This window comes from Pezoporus flaviventris, unplaced genomic scaffold (assembly GCF_033815535.1).
Source record: "Pezoporus flaviventris isolate CSIRO_AGI_PZ_B2104156 unplaced genomic scaffold, CSIRO_AGI_Pfla_v1 ptg000025l, whole genome shotgun sequence".
Lineage (NCBI taxonomy): Eukaryota > Metazoa > Chordata > Aves > Psittaciformes > Psittacidae > Pezoporus > Pezoporus flaviventris.
The window spans coordinates 34,339,079-34,359,993 of record NW_026892573.1 but is presented as its reverse complement, the minus strand read 5'-3'; the positions used below and the strand labels follow the sequence as shown (position 1 = coordinate 34,359,993).

The 20,915-nt window shown below is 48.5% G+C and overlaps 1 protein-coding gene across 4 annotated transcripts in view; it reads left to right on the top strand.

The window, feature by feature from the left end:
• FAM168A (family with sequence similarity 168 member A) overlaps nt 1-20,915 on the top strand; it is a 169,626-nt gene that overhangs the window by 12,138 nt on the left and 136,573 nt on the right. The window contains exon 2 of one of the 4 annotated variants that reach the window (XM_061458153.1): nt 5,684-5,810. The exons of the other annotated variants lie outside the window; for them this stretch is intronic. The gene's annotated coding sequence lies outside the window, so the exon portion shown is untranslated. The remainder of the gene's footprint in view (nt 1-5,683; nt 5,811-20,915) is intronic. 4 annotated transcript variants of the gene reach the window in all.

Sequence of the window (20,915 nt, the reverse complement as noted above, 5' to 3'; positions counted from 1 at the left end):
ACACTGAAGGCTTTTGCTTGCCTCCTGGGGAATACAGTGTGTTCTAAAGGTGCTGATAGCCAAGTATCAGGAGATAGTATTTGATGATAGAGCATTTAGGCTATGTACTAAAACCACCTGAAGTACGTTTATGGCTTCCTTCTCACTTCTGTAGTTAACACAACAGTGCTTTTAGAGGTAGAGAAGTTATCATTTAGACCAGTTCCTCCTCTGTCAAATGTGCAACAGATGGGCTGAGAATCTGGTTTTATTGCTGGTTTAGGTGGGTGCAAGTCTTTGGTCTATGAAAGCTGCCTTTCTGCCCTCCTTCCTGCTGTACACTAATATATCTTGTGTCAAAGGCATCCTTTCAGGAGGTGCTGATACCTTCTTCTTGGAGCTGCCCAGTGATGTTTCCATCATGATGCTTGGGAACACATGGCCAAGGAGAAAGTAGGAGAGGTGAGACCTCACCTTCTGGTGAATACCATGAATTTGTTGACTTAAATGAGCTTAAGTTTGGCTTTGGAAACTGAAAAAGCATCCTGAAGGTGTAGTTTCACCATGTGTTTGATGTAAGGGAATGGGACACTTTGCTACTCTGTCTGTGATGCTTCTCTGACTGTGCGCTGAGGTGGCAGGAAAATAACTGACATGGAAACCTTGCAAAGCATGAATTGGAAGAGGGAGTTCAGGGATCGTGTCTGGCCAGGTTGGAGCAAGCTGCTCTAGTGGAAGGTGTCCCTGCCTGTGGCAGGGGTTGGAACTGAATGAGCTTTAAGGTCACTTCCAACCCAAACCAGTCTGAGATTCTGTGATCTTCCAGGACTTCTAGAAGCTGCACCTTCAATCCTGTGTTCAGCTCTGTGCCCCTCGCAACCAGAGAGACATTGAGGTGCTGGAGGGGGACCAGAGAAGGGCAGCGGAGCTGGTGCAGGGCCTGGAGCCCAAGTGTGATGGGGAAGGGCTGAGGGACCTGGGGGGTTCAGTGTGGAGAAGAGAAGGCTCAGGGGGGACCTGATGGCTGCCTACAAGTGCCTGAGAGGAGGATGGAGGCAGGAGGGGCTGGGCTCTGCTCCCAAGGAACAAGGGATGGGACAAGAGGAACCGGCCTCAAGCTGCACCAGGGCAGGTTTAGATGGAGCTGAGGAACAATTCCTGCCCCAGAGGGTGCTCAGGCATTGGAACAGGCTGCCCAGGGCAGGGCTGCAGGCACCGGCCCTGCAAGTGTTCACACAGCGTGGAGATGAGGCCTCAGTGCCATGGGGCAGTTGTGGCCTTGGCAGTGCTGGGAATGGTTGGACTTGAGGGGATGTTAAAAGTCTTCTCCATTCCAGCTGATTCTATGATTTGAGCAGGACAGCTCCCTTTCATTTATTTAGTTTGTTTTGAAGTGTTTTTTTTGTTGGCTTGAGAAGACACGAGGAGCTGACTCGGTTTTGTTGTGCTCTTGGGGATCTTTCCATTTAGTAAAAAGGGGTCAGATAAAACATTAAGAGAGAGAATTTGCTTAAGATGTGCTCTCAAGATGAAACCCCGATGCTTCGTTGCAGATCAGTGGCCTCTGCAGATCTTTTTATAGTGAAATAATTGAATGGGAGTATCCATTCTGAGATTATTGGGGAGTATCCTGAGTCTATTCGTGATACTAAGAGGGGAAATCTGCTTTAGTTGGTGCTGTGCTTCCTGCCACAGTGGTAACAGTAGACAGTGATCATAGCATGAGAGCTGGTAAACCCCTCAGGCATTTTCCATCCATTGCAAGCAGTACAGTGAGAACCCACAAAAATACCCAGTGTAAAAGTACCTGAATCAATGGGGACTTGTTCCTGGAATCACCTTTTGGGGTTGTTTTCTCCTATTCAGAGAGAGGAGAAACAATCCATTGCTGCCAGAAATTCCACTCAGGATTTCTTTGTTCCTTCCATATAATTAACCCTGAGGATTTTTTCCCTGATTTGATTCATTCTGTATTTGTAGGCACCACACAAGAGTGAAGAAACAAGAACAGTTAAAACCAGGAAAGGAAACCAAACTGCTCTCAGATAAGGCAGGGACGTTTGATAGCTGGGAGCCTTTAAAGATAGGTTTTGAAGATAACTGTATCCCTTTAATTTCAGGAGATAAGAGGCTGCAGGTACCTGATTTTTAAAACCAATTCTGTTTTCCAGGAGCTTAACCACGAAAAGTGCTGCTCCTTCAGCATTTAGACTTGGAAATACTGGTTTTCAGGGCTAATTTCTTCCTGTTTGACACTGTAATACACATTACTAACAAACCCTCAGGATTCTGTTGCCACTTACTAAACAGGGGAGGAAAATGAAAAGGCTTTATTCAAAAATAAATAGCTAATCTGGGATGACAGACACAAAAATATCTCGGCTCTAAACATGTTTGTTGCCGCGGCAGGAAAGGCTCCGTGCTGTAATCTTTAGTTTCATACCCTAAGTATAGCTTGAGTCCTAAAATTTACCTCTAATTCTAAGTTTCCTTAACTCACTGTTTGTTTTCAGAGTAAGTGCACTATCTCTGCTGTATCAGACCTGAGTTTATCTTCATGCTGATTTTCATCTGGGTGGCTGTCTTAAAGGCAACTAATAGTGCATTATGTTCTTAGTCCCTGAATCTTCAGCTCTTACAAGTGACATGATTGGACTCAATTCATGAAGTGATACAGCAGAGTCACGTGTTCTTGGAATAGAAGCATGCAATCATAGAATCACCATGGAATGGTGAAGGGAGCTTAAAGCTCCTCCAGCTCCAACCCCTGCCACAGGCAGGGACCCCTTCCACTGAAGCAGCTTGCTCCAAGCCCCTGTGTCCAACCTGGCCTTGAACACTGCCAGGGATGGGGCAGCCACAGCTTCTCTGGGCACCCTGTGCCAGCGCCTCAGCACCCTCACAGGGAAGAAGAATACATTCTTTTCATCCATCAGGTGTCTATGGTAGCTGCCCTCCCCTGATAGAACCTGCAGGCAAACTCCATAGATAGTATTTATCTGATAGTTGTTCAGATAAGATGTCTCAGTAACAGCGTAGTTTGCAGGTCTCAGATTGCTGTGATTTGATTCTCATAGAAATAACAACATGGATTTGGACTTGCAGGATGTTTGTTGTGATGGATTTTGGTGGCAGGTTGTCTGCTGTGTGTGTGATGAGTGTGTGAAGGGGCAGGTTGGACAGGGCTTGGAGCAAACTGCTCTAGTGGAAGGTGTCCCTGCTCGTGGCAGAGGGTTGGAACTGGATGAGCTTTAAGGTCCCTTCATCCCAAACCATTCTATGATACTCTTCATCCTTGGTGGTGCTGGACTTGCTCCTTCAGCAGCACTGGGTGATCAGTTTGGTCACTAGGTAACTAGTTGGTCTTTGCAAAAGCACACAAAATGGGTGAGAATCCATCGTTAAATGTTAAAGACACCACTATTTTCACTTCAGGCTCTTTAGTTTCTCTAAACTTACATCTGTTAAAAGCCGTAGATCAGGAAAGTTCTGGAAATCCACTTTTCCAAGGTTATTATCAATTTACCTGTTTGGGATTTTGCCTTGTATCCCATGGCATGCAACAACCACCCCTTAAAAATACCTTAGTGTAAGAACATTGAGACACAGCCAAACCTCAGACAATACAATAGCACTTAAAGTCTTGAACTGAGTCTTGTTAGAGCTCATCTACATTATGACTTATTGTCAGGTTTATATGAAGTTAAGTTAATAATGCCTAAATAGGTTTATTTTCTCTTTAGGAAATTAAATAGGGTTGACTGGGCTTGAATTGCTGTTTTCAGATGAGTAGCTCAGAGGAGAGCAGCAGCACTGAGAAGAAACCTCAGCCCTGCAGCATCTGCAGACCTGATGCTGCGCTGAGACCCCAGGGGATGTATCAACGAATGAAGCTGCTCTTTGAACTGTGTCCCATGGAACTGTGATTTCTGAGCTGTTGTAATACCAAGTGATGCTTTGATAAAGCAAACTGGCAGTGTGTTTTTGGAGAAAGATGATATTAATCAGATTAAAACCAGGAGGTTGTCATGGGCAAGCAGACTGAGTTTGGAAGGGTTTCAGTGAGCCAGCTGTGGACCAACAGTGTTTATTAGTCACCAGCACAAATGACATGTCATACAGAGGGGCAGAACAGTAAGGGATGGCCCATGAAATAGAGCAGCTGATGGACACCTTGGTGTCTCCTGGTCCCCAGCTGCCCAGCCTGGAGGGACAGTGCAGTGTGTTGTAAGAAACCCAGCAGGGTGCTGGGGAACATCAGCAAGTGCATTACCATGGGGATAAAGGTGTCATTGTCCCATTCTGCTGGGTGCTGGTCAGGCCACCCCTGGAACATGGGGTCAGGTTGGGTCCTGCTGCACAGCAAAGCTGTGGCTGGCCTGGAGAGGGGCCAGAGAAGGGCCTCAAAGATGCTCCAAGGGCTGGGCAGCAGTGAGGAAAGGCTGAGAGAGCTGGGACTGCTCAGCTGGAGAAGAGAAGGTGCAGGGAGACCTGATCCATGTGCCAGGAGGTAAAGGGGGGCTGCAGGGAAGATGGAGGCTCCGTTTGGACAAGGAGTCCCATGGGAGAGCTGAGGGGTGATGGGCACAAGTTACTGCTGGGAGATTCCCACTGGACATAAGAGGAAAACTTTTCCCACTGAGAGCAAGCAGCCATTGGAATAATGTCCCCAGGGAGGCGGTGACTCCACAGCACTGGACACTGTTAAGACTGGGCTGCACAGGGTGCTGGGCATCCAGTCTGGGTCATGCTGTGCCTAGAAAGGTTGTAGCAGGTGATCCTTGAGGTCCCTTCAACCTGGGATTCTATGATGTGGAGACTGTTTATCTCTCCCCTTTAGATGTGCTCATCAAGGGCAGGTTCCCATAGCTTGGTACCTTGGGCTTGTCATCTTTGTGTTTGATTTAGGCTGCATTCAAAAAGGAAGCTAGAATAGATGTGAAGCAATGCTGCTGGAGGTAAGAGTGGCCTCCAGAACGAGAGTGGAGTTAGTGTTGTGAGTAGTCATGCTCGAAGGGATGACAGTGGCGTGCAAAGCAGGTTTGTGTGAACACGAGGGTTGACGCCGTAGCAAAAATGCAGATGCCTAGTTTTGATCTTTGTTAACTTTATGAGCAAGGAAATATTTAGAAGAGACAAAATCCCATTCCTGTATTTGGGACTCGTGACTTTCATATGGGAAGATTGTGTATGAGTTCCATGGCTTGAAATAGCTCTTGGTTAAGTCGTAGGGGAACAGAAGAGACACAAAAATAGGCTGAGGACAAGAAGAAACACACAGAGAGAAGCTCAGAGCAGCAGTCTGGTTTGCTTATCAGGGGGAGTGCTTGAGTGCAGTAGCATCATGGAGTGGAAATTCCAGGGACTGAGTGTTCTTCCAAGGAAGTTGCACCTAAAATCAGTGTTTTAAAGGGGAAGTTGGGCAGGGCAGAGGAAGTGAGGCATTATTAGGGAGGTGGAGCACCCCTTGTCATGAATGATCAGAGGGAAAAATAGCACTTTCCATCACTAGAAATCCCCCTATTTGATCATTTTCTTTTCGAACTGTGTAGGCTGATACAGAGGGTATGTTCTTGTTGAGTATTAGGTTCAGTTTGTGGGTGCTATTTAACAGCATGCGGCAAGAGAAGGGGAATTTCATTGCAGTTGTGGTATTTTTTTGGCCTTTATGCTGATGAAACCATGAAAAATCTGTTCTTTTCAGGCAGGAAGAATCATGGAAAGGCCCCAGGCACCGTTAACCTGTGGGTGCATCACAGGGGTCGTGATAGGGGGTGATGGAGTTCAATTGAAACACCAGTTTTTACTTAATGGGTCAACTTTTGCTTTAGGTAAATGGAGCTGGTGCAGGGCCTGGAGCCCAGGTGTGATGGGGAAGGGCTGAGGGACCTGGGGGGTTCAGTGTGGAGAAGAGAAGGCTCAGGGGGGACCTGATGGCTGCCTACAAGTGCCTGAGAGGAGGATGGAGCCAGGAGGGGCTGGGCTCTGCTCCCAAGGAACAAGGGAGGGGACAAGAGGAACCGGCCTCAAGCTGCACCAGGGCAGGTTTAGATGGAGCTGAGGAACAATTCCTGCCCCAGAGGGTGCTCAGGCATTGGAACAGGCTGCCCAGGGCAGGGCTGAGGCACCGTCCATGCAAGGGTTCACACCCCATGGAGATGAGGCCTCAGTGCCATGGGGCAGTGGTGGCCTTGGCAGTGCTGGGAACGGTTGGCCTGGATGGGCTGAAAGGGCTTTTCCAACCTGGTTGGTTCTGTGATTCTATGGTTAAAATTAGTACTTCATTCCCTTAAAAATCCCGGTGTGGGATGGCACTCTGGGAAGGGCAGCTCGAATTAACTGCAAGCAGAAGACAAGCCCTAAAAACGCTGTCGCGCACATGGTGGCCATGTGAATGGAATTGTGTTGCTGAGAGTTAAGGTTAAAAGTCTGGTATTTATTCATAGTATAGAGTCTCTAAAAGCTGTAAGACACACGTGGCAATGTGGCTTGCTTTGAGGTTAGCTGCTGGTGCCATGGACAGTGGGATCGAGCACCCTCAGCAGGTTTGCTGATGGCACCGAGCTCTGTGATGCAGTGACACTGGAGGGAAGGAGGGATGGGATCCAGAGGGACCTGGCCAGGCTGGAGAGGTGGGACCGTGTGGACCTCATGGTGCTCAACAGGCCAAGAACAAGGTCCTGCTCCTGGGTCAGGGCAATCCCCAGCACAAACCCAGGCTGAGGGAGACTGGATGGAGCAGCTGGATGAGCTTTAAGGTTCCTGCCAACCCAAACCAGTCCATGGTTCTGTGAAGTCCGACGATGCTCACAGGGCAGTGGACGTGATCTCAGCTTTGTATCAGTTGAGGGGTGGATTTATGAAGTGCAACCACCTGTATAATTACTATTTACAAACCATCTGTAAACTCCCTTTCCCCCCAAACTGATCTCATCCTGAGCGTTTACCTGGGACTGTTCTGCCTTTGGCACCTAATTCAGAAACCTTTATAAAATGCATTTGGATGTGCATGTCAGCTCAAATGATGCCACGAGGATACTGAAAGGTGTGTGAGCTGCAAGACAAAGACCCTGTTGAAATCCTCTGGCTCCAGGTGATGTATTGTGGTATGTGGAGGCCTCCAGATGATCTGTTGTGGTCATTGAAGCCCGGGTATGACTCGGACTCTATTCATAGCAGCTTTCAGAACACGTGCCTCATGCATCGATCAGGCTTTGTCTGCATCTGAAACCTGCTTCTGCCAGTGCTGCCTCACAGTCCAAACTGCTGGTTGGAGTGATGTTTGATGTGATCTAAGAATCCTTTAGATGTATTGTCAAGGGATTCAGAGCTAAATAAATGACAGGAAAGATGAGATCCTCACAAGCGTTTGGATAACATAAGCAAGACTAATGGTTTTTAAGCTGTTGTCTGTACAGAGGGATGGGATTGATCAAAGGAAGTAAAAATTGGCTCCGTGACTTCTTTGTACCAAAAGCTGAATATGAGCAGCTGAGGTGAGAGATTTAGGGCATAGGGAAGAACCTGAGCGATGCAGGAAACTGGGGTGGGAGGTGGTGAAAGTGCAGGTTGACAACTCTGTCCTCTTTACCTACATTTTCCTGTAGGGATTGGCTGTAGAAGACTTTGGAGAGGCTGGTGTAGCCTGGATGTTTTAGTCAAAGCCCGTTATTGTGCTATGAGGAAGATAGGAGTTTCTAGAAAGCTGGTCTGCTTTGCCATCTGGGGAATACAAGAGTTGAAGATGTGGAAGGTTGGTGGTCAAGGGGATGTGAATGTGCTTGAGGAGGAAGAAGGGGAAGAGCAGATTTTCCTGTGCCTCCCTCCCTGCCTTTCCACTGTCTACTGCAAATACCATTTCTTTGCAATTCCTGCCCCTGAAGTAGGAACTGAAGTGTTTGTTTCCACACCTGATGCTCAAGTCAGCAGAAGACATTTAAAATTTCCCCATGTTTTAGTGTTCCCTACAGCAAGTGATGGTCCAATAGTGATGAAGCTCATTAGGAGAAGGAAGGATGAGAAGAAGGAAGGCTCCTTAAGGGGAGACCTTAGAGCAGCTCCAGTGCCTAAAGGGGCTCCAGGAAAGCTGGAGAGGGGCTTTGGACAAGGGCCTGTAGGGCCAGGCCAAGGGGAATGGCTTTAACCTGCCCGAGGGGAGATTGAGATGAGCTGTTAGGCTTTGCTGGCACCAGATTAACTCATCTGTCCATGTGTTTGGAGCAGATTACTGGTACAGTCTCTCTTCTGTCTCCAGATGCAGTCAGATGTGAAAGATAGGACAGCTTCACTTCGTCTGACTCTTTACTGTCCATCACTAGCTACATAGGTCAAAGACAGCAGATGTGAAATATGGTCTTACATTGTTTTCTTTTAGTTGGTTGAGATAATGTTCTAAAATACACTGAAAAGCATCTGCTTAGGAATAAACACAGGTGTGCTCATTCCATGCCAATATGAGGGATTGGCTTTGGAAAACCAAGGTGATTTAAACCCATTTGTGAAGATGGGAATAACTGTGCAAATTGTGATCACTTGGAACCTCTCCTTCACTCCAAGTGTCAGTTGTAATCCTTTAGAAACCACTTGCTTTTTGAATAGTACAAAGAATATAACCCCCTTGAAAGAAATCAGGAAGAATCCTGCTCTTGAGCTAATGACATCCAAATTCAAGTGTGTGTTTTTAATAAAGATTAAATGATCTGTTCAACCATTTCAGGCTCTGCTTGAGCCTCACACACCTGTGGGTTGCTTTGAGAGGGTTTTCCTCAGTAATTAAGAGCACTTTGCCTGTGGTGGTGCTCAATTGGGTGTCACAAGGAACCTGAGGAGACAATGAAATGCTTTTAATTGCAGACAGACTAAATGCCTGCTACTTCATGTACTGGAGTATACCGTGGCATGACCCCCAGGTTGTTATCACCTAACAGCAAGAGTGATTGCTCAGTAAGGAAATGTAGCTGCTTCATTGAGGATAGTGTTAATGAAGCCCTTCGCTTACCTATAGTCAACATTCCCCATTTATCAGACTTCTTGAAGATGATTTCTAAGGTTGGCAATGTAGAATTGAAACATCTGGATGATCTCGACTGCTGGTTTATGTTTCAGAAGAGGGACGTGGATGTTTCCTCAGGAGCTGCAAAGGTGAATGATTATCTTTAACTGATAAAATTGTATGGAGAACTTGCTTTTTGTGAGTGTGTGCATGTGGGTGAGGACAGTCATCAGCCAGGGGCTTGTGTGCAAGATGGTGCCTGTGCTTATCGGGTGCAGGGAATGATGCTTTAGTCAAAAGACCCACTTACCTCCTCAGCTGCTTTAGCTGCATGTTTCATGTCATAGAATCACACAGTGCTTTGGGTTGGAAGGGAGCTTAAAGCTCCTCCAGCTCCAAACCCTGCCACAGGCAGGGACCCCTTCCACTGGAGCAGCTTGCTCCAAGCCCCTGTGTCCAAGCTGGCCTTGAACACTGCCAGGGATGGGGCAGCCACAGCTTCTCTGGGCACCCTGTGCCAGTGCCTCAGCACCCTCCCAGGGAAGAGCTTCTGCCTAAGAGCTCAGCTCAGTCTGTCTCTCCCTCTCTCTCCATATATAAATATGCTCAGATTTGCTTTCCCAGCCAATTGTCTTATGTTGAAATGTGCTTTCTACTCAGGAGAGATGGAGAACTGCTGGAAAATAGGAAATTGCTGTCTGCTCTGAGTTGTCTGTGTTGCTTTAAGTGCATCTCTGGCTGTATTTTGATATATTCTTAGAACATAGCGATTGCTGTGGTGGGATCCTTTGGCTGATCCCTGTTCTCCAGCTTTGCCTGTGATGCACAGCTTGATATTTGAAACTGCAGAATGAGTGTGAAGCCAAAGATGCAAGAGGATGTAGCTGTGGGGGCCAAAAAGCAAGAAGTCTCACTGGGATACCTTCTCTTTTCCATCCCATGTGTCCCTTTCCGCTATTGCCGACACAGACAGGAGTTGCAAATCTCCTTAAGGCTTGCAGCAGCCACAGACCTTCCTCTGCATCCCCTCTCCGAGGGCTGCTGCTCAGTGATGCTGCTCCTTTGGGAAGGGTACAAGTTATTCTTCCTCCTAGCAAAATCCATCGAAGATGAAAAATGGTTGTACAAATACTGAAGTAATAACCTTGTCAGGGCAGCTCGACCGCTTCTATTTTTAGGACTATTATATACGAGAAAGGGCTGCACTAGGCAGAATGTGCTTTAAATATTAAATTTCTCTTAAAATTTCCTATTCATTTGGCAAAAGGGATCTTGGAGCCTTGTCTGTGGGAATGGGAGTGATTCTTGCTGCCTGTCCTCCCTTATCCACTTTTATAGAGGGGTTCTGTATATATCAAGCTTGCCATTTCATTGATGCCTTCATCTTTCCTTCAGAATTAGAAGCACCTTCAGTTGTTCCTGGAGAGAGATTAGTTTTGCTGGTAATTGAAGAATATTATGGGGTTTTGGCTCAAAAATAGGCTGCACCTGTGAGATGGCTGCAGGAAGCAAGGAATGTGCCTGTCATGGTGGGCAAATAACTCATGTGAGAGTGGAACAAGGGCTGTTAGTGCAGAGCAGAGCTGGAAACACATGCTGGGTCTTTGGGAGGACCATGGCTCTTCTTCCAGCTAAGGATGTACCAACAGGGCAGGGTGCAGCTTCTGTTATGGTGTTGGCTGTAACAAGAACAACTGCCAGAAAAGAAGACCAAGATCCCTGTAACTTTTAGGCTTGATTTGCTGTAGCCATGTGTTTATTTAGTGCTCACAGGTTGTTCTTGGGTGTAAATGCAATACTTCATAGAATTCCAGCCTGGTTTGGGTTGAAGGGACCTTAAAGCTCCTCCAGTTCCAACCCCTGCCACGGGCAGGGACCCCTTCCGCTAGAGCAGCTTGCTCCAAGCCCCTGTGTCCAACCTGGCCTTGAGCACTGCCAGGGATGGGGCAGCCACAGCTTCTCTGGGCAACCAGCTCCTGCAGCATCTTCATGGCCTCCTCTTGTGTCTCATTGAAGCAGGTGGTATGTGATGTGCAGGAATTCCAAGGGAAGTGCTTGCAGCATCTTTGTATTGAATCTTCTTGTTTTGTATTTAAAACAGGCAAAGAATTTTGTTGTATCCCTGAAACCCCCCTGTGCCAGTGTGAACCACGGCTGTGCTGCTGTCGGCCTGAGCCTGCAGATAACAGGTCTCCATTTCATCCATCCCACAGCTTTCCTGGTGTGCAAACAAGTCACACAGGTACAATGAAACAGCAGCTTTGTCTGAGCTGAGGAGCATGACCTGGGAAGCTGAGAGTGCACCTATTCACTAATCCAATTAGTTTGAACCAAGTTGATGTTATTGCTGATTTTAACTGTATTTAAGCCAAGGATCTCAGGTCACCGATTGCAGACACTTGGTTGTAAACTCAGATTTATTCTTTCTGCTTCTGCTTCCCTAAAAGTTTTTACAACCTTTGTACACCCCTTCTGATACTAGTCCTAATTGTTGTCTTTTCATTACAATGAGAACTCCTTTGTTGTGGCCATTGCTTCTGTGCATGCTTATGAGTGACATCTAAGCAGTAATGTGAGAGTGTTTAATAGTTTATGATGTAGGAAACAGAGAAAGGTACATTTCAGTGATGACTTGAACTGATGTCAGACTTCCCTTGGAAACTGCAACTCAGTTTAATACAGTGTGGGATATCTTAATAGAGCTACTTGGCATGGGTTCCCGAGTGAAACAACCGACCTTTCCCAGAGCAGATGTGATGTTAACAACAGGTATCAATTGACAGGGTGGTTCCTGTCGCTGGGTTTTCAAAGTGATTGTGTGGTGCTGTCCCTTTGCTGCCCTGTCTCATCCCCAGGGGCAAGGAAAGATCTTGGCTCCATCCTGTGACTGCTCATAGGTTCAGCATCCTCATGCTCACTGCTTCAACCGTGTGCTGGGCTGCACCTCCAGCGCGTGAGCAGCAGCTCAGGGTGGGGATCCTGCCCCTCTGCTGTGTGAAGGGGAGACCTGAGAGCAGCTCCAGTGCCTAAAGGGGCTGCAGGGAACCTGGAGAGGGGCCTGGGACAAGGACCTGTAGGGACAGGCCAAGGGGAATGGCTTGAACCTGCCCGAGGGGAGACTGAGCTGAGCTCTTAGGCAGAAGCTCTTCCCTGGGAGGGTGCTGAGGCGCTGGCACAGGGTGCCCAGAGAAGCTGTGGCTGCCCCATCCCTGGCAGTGTTCAAGGCCAGGTTGGACACAGGGGCTTGGAGCAAGCTGCTCCAGTGGAAGGGGTCCCTGCCTGTGACAGGGGTTGGAGCTGGGGGAGCTTTAAACTCCCTTCAATCCAAAGTACTCTGGGATTCTGTGATTGATCCATGTGAATTCTGTCCAATGCAGATGCTGGGAAACAGCAGGTCCCAGTGAGAAGTCTGTCTTGGGCCTTGTTTAAGAAGATCCTGTGGGTAAGCAGAACCAGGACCTGATGCTGATATCCAAGTGTTCAGAGTCCTCAGGTCCTGTAAATAAGCCTTTTCTCCCTCATCATTAGGCAGATGATATCTTCAATAATTGCACTGTTTTAGAGAACTAAAGGGTACATTAAAGCGTCAACACGTCTCAGCTTGTTTGCTGTAGAAGATAAGCATCACTCACTCAAATGAATGATGCTTCTTTCTCTCTGTTCTCCTCAGATGTGTAAGTGCTCTCTTTGCACTTGGATTTTGCATCCCCAAGTATGCCTGTGCCCATGTTAAGGTTTTTATAGCAGGTTGTGTGAGTGGAGAGCTGAGCAGCACAGCAGTAGGACTGAGGTAGGAATACAAGGCTGGATTAAAGCCCCATGCTTTGTCAGAAGGTATTTTTCTTACACAGCAGCAATAATGACAGCTAAGGAAGGCAAAATGGTGTTGCTGTTCCACTTTATTGACACCAGTAACTCCTGGGAGTCAAAGTAGAAAGCAATTCCAGCATCTGTTTGAGATGCAGCCTCCAGATCTGTTTGTCTTGTGATACATCAAAACGCAGCCGGTGAGTTTGTCTACGCTGATGGCTTGTTTCCTCTGTGGGGAGATGCTTCAAAGGCTGTTCTACAAGTGGCTGACATTCTTCTTCACACAACATGCTTGTTCCAGGAGGTTCATTAATGCAACACTACTTACAAGCTTGTTGGGAATGTAAGGGGCTGATTCTCTTATTTACACCAGCACGGAACCAGGTAGGAATTGTAATGACTTGAGCTTTTGTAGTGTGTGTGCATATCCAAAAGAAGAAGTAACTTAATAGGGTTTGTGGAAATCATGGTCAGACAGGAAAATTGTATCATCTGTGCTAGTTACATGTGTAAATCAGGTGATGCAAACTCTGAGTAGTAAACTAAATACATACAGTCCTTATGGGCTAAACTCTGACCCAAGTAAGTGATGGGAGAGAAAAGGGTAGTAATTCATAGAATCATGAATAGTTAGGGCTGGAAAGGACCTTAAATCCCATCCAGTCCCAACCCCTGCCACGGGCAGGGACCCCTTCCATAGAGCAGCTTGCTCCAAGCCCCTGTGTCCAACCTGGCCTTGAACACTGCCAGGGATGGGGCAGCCACAGCTTCTCTGGGCACCCTGTGCCAGCACCTCAGCACCCTCCCAGGGAAGAGCTTCTGCCTAAGAGCTCAGCTCAGTCTCCCCTCGGGCAGGTTCAAGCCATTCCCCTTGGCCTGGCCCTGCAGGCCCTTGTCCAAAGCCCCTCTCCAGCTTTCCTGCAGCCCCTTTAGGCACTGGGTGCTGCCTGCCCTGATCATCTTGGTATCTCCATTGGGTTTTTGTTGGTTGGTTGAATATCGGTCTTGGACAAGGGTGTCCACCACCAGGCAGGTGCTGTCTCAGCTGGTGCCGAGCTGGGGGCAATAATGACTGCTCTTGGCATAAGGAGGTATGTAGATAGACCGTGAGCCTGTGCTGTCATTCCTGTCATTGATGAAGCTTTTGGACAAACACTATCCCAAGTGTCAGCCCCACTTTTCTAGTTACTGGCTGCCAAGTGCATGTCGAGCCGTCAGTTGCTCTCTGAGCACCAGTGGTCCAGGCTGTTTTAAACCCATTTAGACACATATTTTTGGTTGGCATTATTACCTTAATATGTAGCTGCAAGATTTTTACAGACGTATTCAGGCCTCCAAAACAGAAAGAAATGGAAGATAATTCTATGATTCTCTGAAAATGGATTTACAGGTGCCAAGATAAAGAGGGACTGACATGGACATGTGGTGGGATGAAAAACCCTCCTAAGGCTTGGAATAGAGTGTTTTGTCTTTTGGAAGCGCTGAATATTCAAGTTAAGACACAAAGCAGTGGTGAGCCCATCGTGATTCCTAAATACATGTTCGCAGGGTTTAGTTCCTCTTCATTTTAATGAGGTCCCCATAAAGGAGAGGAAACTGCTTCTGGCAGGTCTGAAACAAGTGGAGGCTTTGCAGGAGCTGTCTTTCAGGCAGGAGATCTGCAGGAAAGGAGCTTTCACTTGCACTGAACCGGGGTGGAGGGACAGGGCAGAGCCTGATGCAGATAAATACTAGGTGGGAAGCGGGATAGGGTCTGAAGCTGACTAAAGGGTTGTGAAGGGAGGAAAGGAAATGTGAGTGGCTCCAAGATGAGTGAGGAGCTATGTGGGGGCCCCTCGTTGCAAGGGGGGGGCAGCCAAGCTGCCAGTGCTCTCCAGCAAGCCAGGTTTCATGTAGAGGAGAGGGGAGAAAGGTGTGTGCTTTCACCCTGCTCCCTCCTGCCTGCTCCTGGGGAGGGTAGCACGGTCCAAGCTTCATTAAATCTTGACAGGTCCTTCTGATGCCCACTTGGGAAGCTCTTCTGTGTTGGCTCAGCCTTTTATGCGCTGAGTCCTCAGATACTCCTGTGTTATCTGCTTGTGAACCTTCCAGCACTCCAGGAAAGTCTTTGAGGCTGATTTAATATGGAATTAAAGACAAAGGCATGGATTGATTTCAGCCCGAGTGGGTCAGGCAACGGTTAGTGAAGTATAATTAGGTTTGTAACTGGGATGTGTCTGAGAGAATTGGGTTTAGTAAATGGTGTCATTTAGTCCAAAGTAAAGGGTCAGGAGGAACTTGTAGAGTTTCAAGGTCTTTTGCTGCTAATGTCTCATATGCCTGGAGGGGAGCATGCCTGTCCCCTCAGTGACAGCAAAACCCATCCTCCAGAAACGATAGTGACGGGACAAGGGATGATGGGGTCAAACTGAAAGAGGGGGTGTTCAGGTTGCAGATAAGGCAGAAGCTCTTCCCTGGGAGGGTGCTGAGGCGCTGGCCCAGGGTGCCCAGAGGAGCTGTGGCTGCCCCATCCCTGGCAGTGTTCAAGGCCAGGTTGGACACAGGGGCTTGGAGCAAGCTGCTCTATGGAAGGGGTCCCTGCCCGTGGCAGGGGTTGGAGCTGGAGGAGCTTTAATGTCCTTTCCAGCCCTAACTTTTGCATGATTCTGTGAAACCTGGAGGTGTTTGTGTCCCGGTATCCATTCCAGTATCCATAGGGAATACCATGGCAGCAGTGATTTAGCAAATCCCCCATTAAAAAGAGAAAAAGCCTGTCTGTGAGGTAACAGGGATCTGCTCCATGGGAATCCAGTCAGCTCCTAAGGAGAAATGGGTGTATTTAGGGGCCTGAGCTGTGCTCGCCGCAGTTGGATCCCATCTTATCCCCACCACATGATGTACATTCCTTATGCCAAAGGGATGCAGGCTGTTTCCCACGTGGTTACATAGCTGCAGTCGGGATGCTTTATTCCCTGCAATCCTTTTGTCAGGAAAGGGGCAGCCGTTGAGCTCAGAGGTCAGCTCAGGAAAAGGTTCTGCTTCCCACACATGTTACTCATTTGCTTGGCATTTTTGACTCCACTTCTTACAACCCCGTGCAGCTGCTGGTTCCCAGACTCTTGGTTTTGGGGGGAGCATTGAATGGGGAGAGAGAAACGTCAAAACCTCTTACAGGGATCTCGTAACACCACATGCACATGGAGCGGGGTGTGCAGGGAGTGTGTTCCCAAGGTTTAACATCATTATGCTTTGCATTTAGGGCTTTACAGAAACAACTCCCAAGTGTGGTTTGAGTCCAAAGCCATTGATCAGTGGTGCTTGGGAGCGGCTGCACCTGGGTTGTACCAGCGTTCTCTGCCTGTTATTTATGGGGCACAGTCTGCACTGTGCGTGACCCAAGTTTTGTCTGCACATATGGTGAGGCTTGGGATGTATTTAATGGGTGATGTGTGAAAAGGAGCCTCACAGCATGAGGTAAGGGTAGGTATAGTATGAGTATTGCATTTTGCTGTGCTAACAGTACCAGCCTGTATGAAGGAGGCCCCCAGCATCCTGGCCTGGATCAGCACCAGGGCGGCAGCAGGGCCAGGGCAGGAATTGTGCCCCTGCATTGGGCACTGGTGAGGCTGCACCTCGGATCCTGAGTTCAGCTCTGGGCCCCTCACTGCAAGAGAGACCTTGAGGTGCTGGAGGGGGGCCAGAGAAGGGCAGTGGAGCTGGTGCAGGGCCTGGAGCCCAAGTGTGATGGGGAAGGGCTGAGGGAGCTGGGGGGTTCAGTGGGGAGAAGAGAAGGCTCAGGGGGGACCTGATGGCTGCCTACAAGTGCCTGAGAGGAGGATGGAGCCAGGAGGGGCTGGGCTCTGCTCCCAAGGCACAAGGGATGGGACAAGAGGAACCGGCCTCAAGCTGCACCAGGGCAGGTTTAGGTGGAGCTGAGGAACAATTCCTGCCCCAGAGGGTGCTCAGGCATTGGAACAGGCTGCCCAGGGCAGGGCTGCAGGCACCGGCCCTGCAAGGGTTCACACAGCGTGGAGAGGAGGCCTCAGTGCCATGGGGCAGTGGTTGCCTTGGCAGTGCTGGGAATGGTTGGACTGGATGTGCTTAAAGGGCTTTTCCAACCTGGTTGATTCTGTGATTCCTTCAAAGGAAAGCCTCAGTTTCTCACAATCATGGAGCCTGTGCATTAGGTAGATGGAGCTTCTGACACCAGTGTTGTCTGTGACTGGCTTGAAACCAGGATTTTACAAAAGGCTGTTTGTCCCATACTCAATTACTGTTTGTTTTAAAATCCTACCCTGTTTTGGTTTAACGTGATGCTCTGCACAGGGATTGACAGACCAGTGTTCTCCACAGACAGTTTAAGCAGCTCCTGGGCTGTAATTGTCCCTGCTACAAGCACCGAGTTTTCCCTTCTTCATCCATTGCTCAAAACCCCCACCCCAAACCCCCATAACCTTTTCTTTCCTGTATCTCATATTTTACAGAGCCATCACAAAGCATAGTAAATTGAGTAAAACATCCTACCCCTGCCAGGATCTCCCTTATGACTGCATTCAATCTGAACAAAGAGGACAAGGGCAAAGAACTTCACTTATTCAGGTCGTTTTTCATCAGGATGCTGGAAGTTAGATAGAAAAGGCTTATTAGATGATCTCTCTTCCATCGTGGAGTTCCGGGTTGTTCTCTTCAGTAACCTTGGGAAATCTTACTTGTCCGTATGGAACAAGGATAGTTTGCCTCCTGATCATTATTTTTACAGTGGGAAAGGATGGATGGGTTCTTGTCTGGGCTACCAAATGCTTCTACAGGGCTTGGTGTTAATACCTCCAACTGTCTCCTCTTCAGTACTTTCATGATCCTCTTCTGGAGCATTGTGATCTGATTTTGAAGCCTGATTCCTATGCTTTGGGCCTCTGTTTTGAATTGCCCCCTGTTATTCCAGTTGTTCAAGTATTGGAATAACCCTGAGGCTGCTGTAAACAGTTTCATCCCATTGTGTATCTGCTCTTCAAGTGCTTGCCAGGATTAATGTAGGAACAACAGCAGAGTGTTCTTCCTGTGGAGTGGGAAATGTGTCTAGTGATCTGCAGATTAAAATCCTCTTAAAGATAGCAGGGGTCTAAGCTAGTAGCCCCTAAGAGAGCTGCTAAGGAAGTATATGTAAGATGAGTTAAAGGACCTCAAAACAATTCAAACAAAGCCTCTTAGCAGTGGTAAAAGAACATGAATAGTTGCATAGAAGCTTGTCAGTGCTGTATCTGTGAAGCTTGTGCTGTGTGGCTTTGTCACAAGCATAGACTGGTTTGGGTTGAAGGGAGCTTAAAGCTCACCCAGCTCCAACCCCTGCCACAGGCAGGGACCCCTTCTACTGGAGCAGCTTGCTCCAAGCCCCTGTGTCCAACCTGGCCTTGAACACTGCCAGGGATGGGGCAGCCACAGCTTCTCTGGGCACCCTGTGCCAGCGCCTCAGCACCCTCCCAGGGAAGAGCTTCTGCCTAAGAGCTCAGCTCAGCCTCCCCTCGGGCAGGTTCAAGCCATTCCCCTTGTCCTGGCCCTACAGGCCCTTGTCCCAAGCCCCTCTCCAGCTTTCCTGCAGCCCCTTCAGGCACTGGAGCTGCTCTCAGGTCTCCCCTTCAGGAGCCTTCTCTTCTCCAGGCTGCCCCAGCCCAGCTCTCTCAGCCTGGCTCCAGAGCAGAGCTGCTCCAGCCCTCGCAGCAGCTCCTCTGCACCCAGCACCCTCAAGTCCTTGTCCTCAGGGCTGTTCCATCTGGTCTTCCCCAGCCTGTGTTTGTGCTGGGCTTTGATTCACATTTAACATATTTACCTTTCCATGTGTGTTAGTTGCTGCGCAGGTGACAAGCCTGTCACATACGTGAAGAGAGAAGTGGATTGTTTTTGGCATTTGTTGCTGTCAGTGACAGTCGAATTCGTAGCATTAACGTGTCCAAACTAATACTGAAGTTAATATGAGGGTTTGGAAGGAATTCACATGTGAGAAGTGTATCTGCTTAGCTGCCAACTAAAAAGTCACCGAGCCAGTAAGTTCTCCAGTGATCACAGTTATGGTCATAGAATCATAGGGTCACAGAATGGCTTGTGTTGGAAAGGACCTTAAGATCATCCAGTTCCAACCCCCTGCCATGGGCAGGGACACCTCACACTAAACCAGGTCATAGAGAGGAGCTGGTGAAATGATAGATCTCACCTTGTGTTCACAAAGCATCTGGCTTGTGACTCATGAGCGAATTGGGATGTGTTTCATGTCACCGGGAAACAGGGAATCTGGGTGGTTTGCTGTAGGAAGGCTTTTGGCACAATGCTGGAGCATAAAGAGGTGTGATCCTCCAGCAGAGCTTCAGGGACCACACGTGTGGGTCTTCATCTCTTCAGCACCTCACCTGGAAATCGCTGGGGGTTGGATTTTGGAGGGACAATAAGGGAAAGGAAGGTGGCCAGCGTTGTGTGTGGGGAATTAGGTCCTTAGTCTGTTAGCATCCCTAATAAAGGCCCAGCATGTACCCTTAGCATCTTAAAAAGCCTCAGCAGCCAGCATGTGGATCTCTCCAGCCTCTCCTGGGTTCCTGCATTACTGTAGGCTCTTGGGTGATGTCAGGAAATCGGGCAAGTCCATAATTTATGAATGCAGGATGTATTGAATGTGACAGGGAAAACAACTGAAAATTAGGAGCTGCAGAATGAGCATTTGTGAAGGCAGCAGAGGATTCTTGGAGCTGCCTGTGTGTCTTAATGGAGCTGATGTGCTGCTAAACCGAAGGGAAATAAACCTTCAATGTCTCCTTTTACCTGGAGTACTGCAGGACCTGCAGCCCTGATCCAGCTCTGGGGCAGCAGCACAAGAGGGACGTGGAGCTGTTGGAGCGAGGCCAGAGGAGGCCATGGAGCTGCTGCGAGGGCTGGAGCAGCTCTGCTCTGGAGCCAGGCTGAGAGAGCTGGGCTGGGTGAGCCTGGAGAAGAGAAGGCTCCTGAAGGGGAGACCTGAGAGCAGCTCCAGTGCCTAAAGGGGCTGCAGGAAAGCTGGAGAGGGGCTTGGGACAAGGACCTGTAGGGCCAGGCCAAGGGGAATGGCTTGAACCTGCCCGAGGGGAGACTGAGCTGAGCTCTTAGGCAGAAGCTCTTCCCTGGGAGGGTGCTGAGGCGCTGGCCCAGGGTGCCCAGAGAAGCTGTGGCTGCCCCATCCCTGGCAGTGTTCAAGGCCAGCTTGGACACAGGGGCTTGGAGCAAGCTGCTCCAGTGGAAGGGGTCCCTTGCCTGTGGGAGGGGTTGGAGCTGGAGGAACTTTGAGGTCCCTTCAGCACAAACCTGTCTGGGATTCCATGATTCTTTATACAACAATGTGGCTTTAATGGATTTTCATGATACCTGAGTGTAGCTGTATTTTAGTCTAAGAAGTAATACATCTTGACATTGGGTCTCGTGGTCAGGCACTTAAACGCCCAGCATCTTATGCTTAACAACATACATAATATCCCTTCCTCCATGTCCACACCTGTATATTGTGTCTTGATGCCAATCCCAGCATCCTGCATCCCACTCCCCATGTAGAGCACAGTGCTGGGGGATGCTGTCCCTGTTCTCTGTGGCTTTATGAAGATTGTCTTTCATAACAGAAGAGAGGCCTATGGTCCATGGTAACACACAGGGATTTTTACTTCAAAATCCTACTTTTTGGGGAGAGTGGTTTAACTGTAGGTAGGAGTAAACCCCTGACGTCCTTTCTTCCCCTTCTCCATCAGATGTCTGGTTGGAAGCATGACCATGTACAGGCTTGCAATAAATTAATGCTGTTTGCAGAAGCACTGGAATTACACACCGTTTTCCTGCCAACTTGGCACGGGAAGACAAGTCAAACCTCAAGTGGAATGTTTTCCCCATGAAAACTCTTTCTGTATGGGGTTCTTTTTCCCCTTTCAGCTTGGACATAGTAATCAGATTGGCAAATCTTGTTTAAAGTGAATTGCATAGCTTATAGCATGAAATATTTACCTGTACAGGAATTACCCACTTTGCATCCATGGGCGAATAAAAAGCCAAGTGTGTGCTGCTGAGCTCTGGGTTGTCCTCTTTGGGATGCTGCAGTGACCTGGAAGGCATCCAGCTGCTGTGTCTCCATTGCTGCCAGCAAAGGAGATGTATT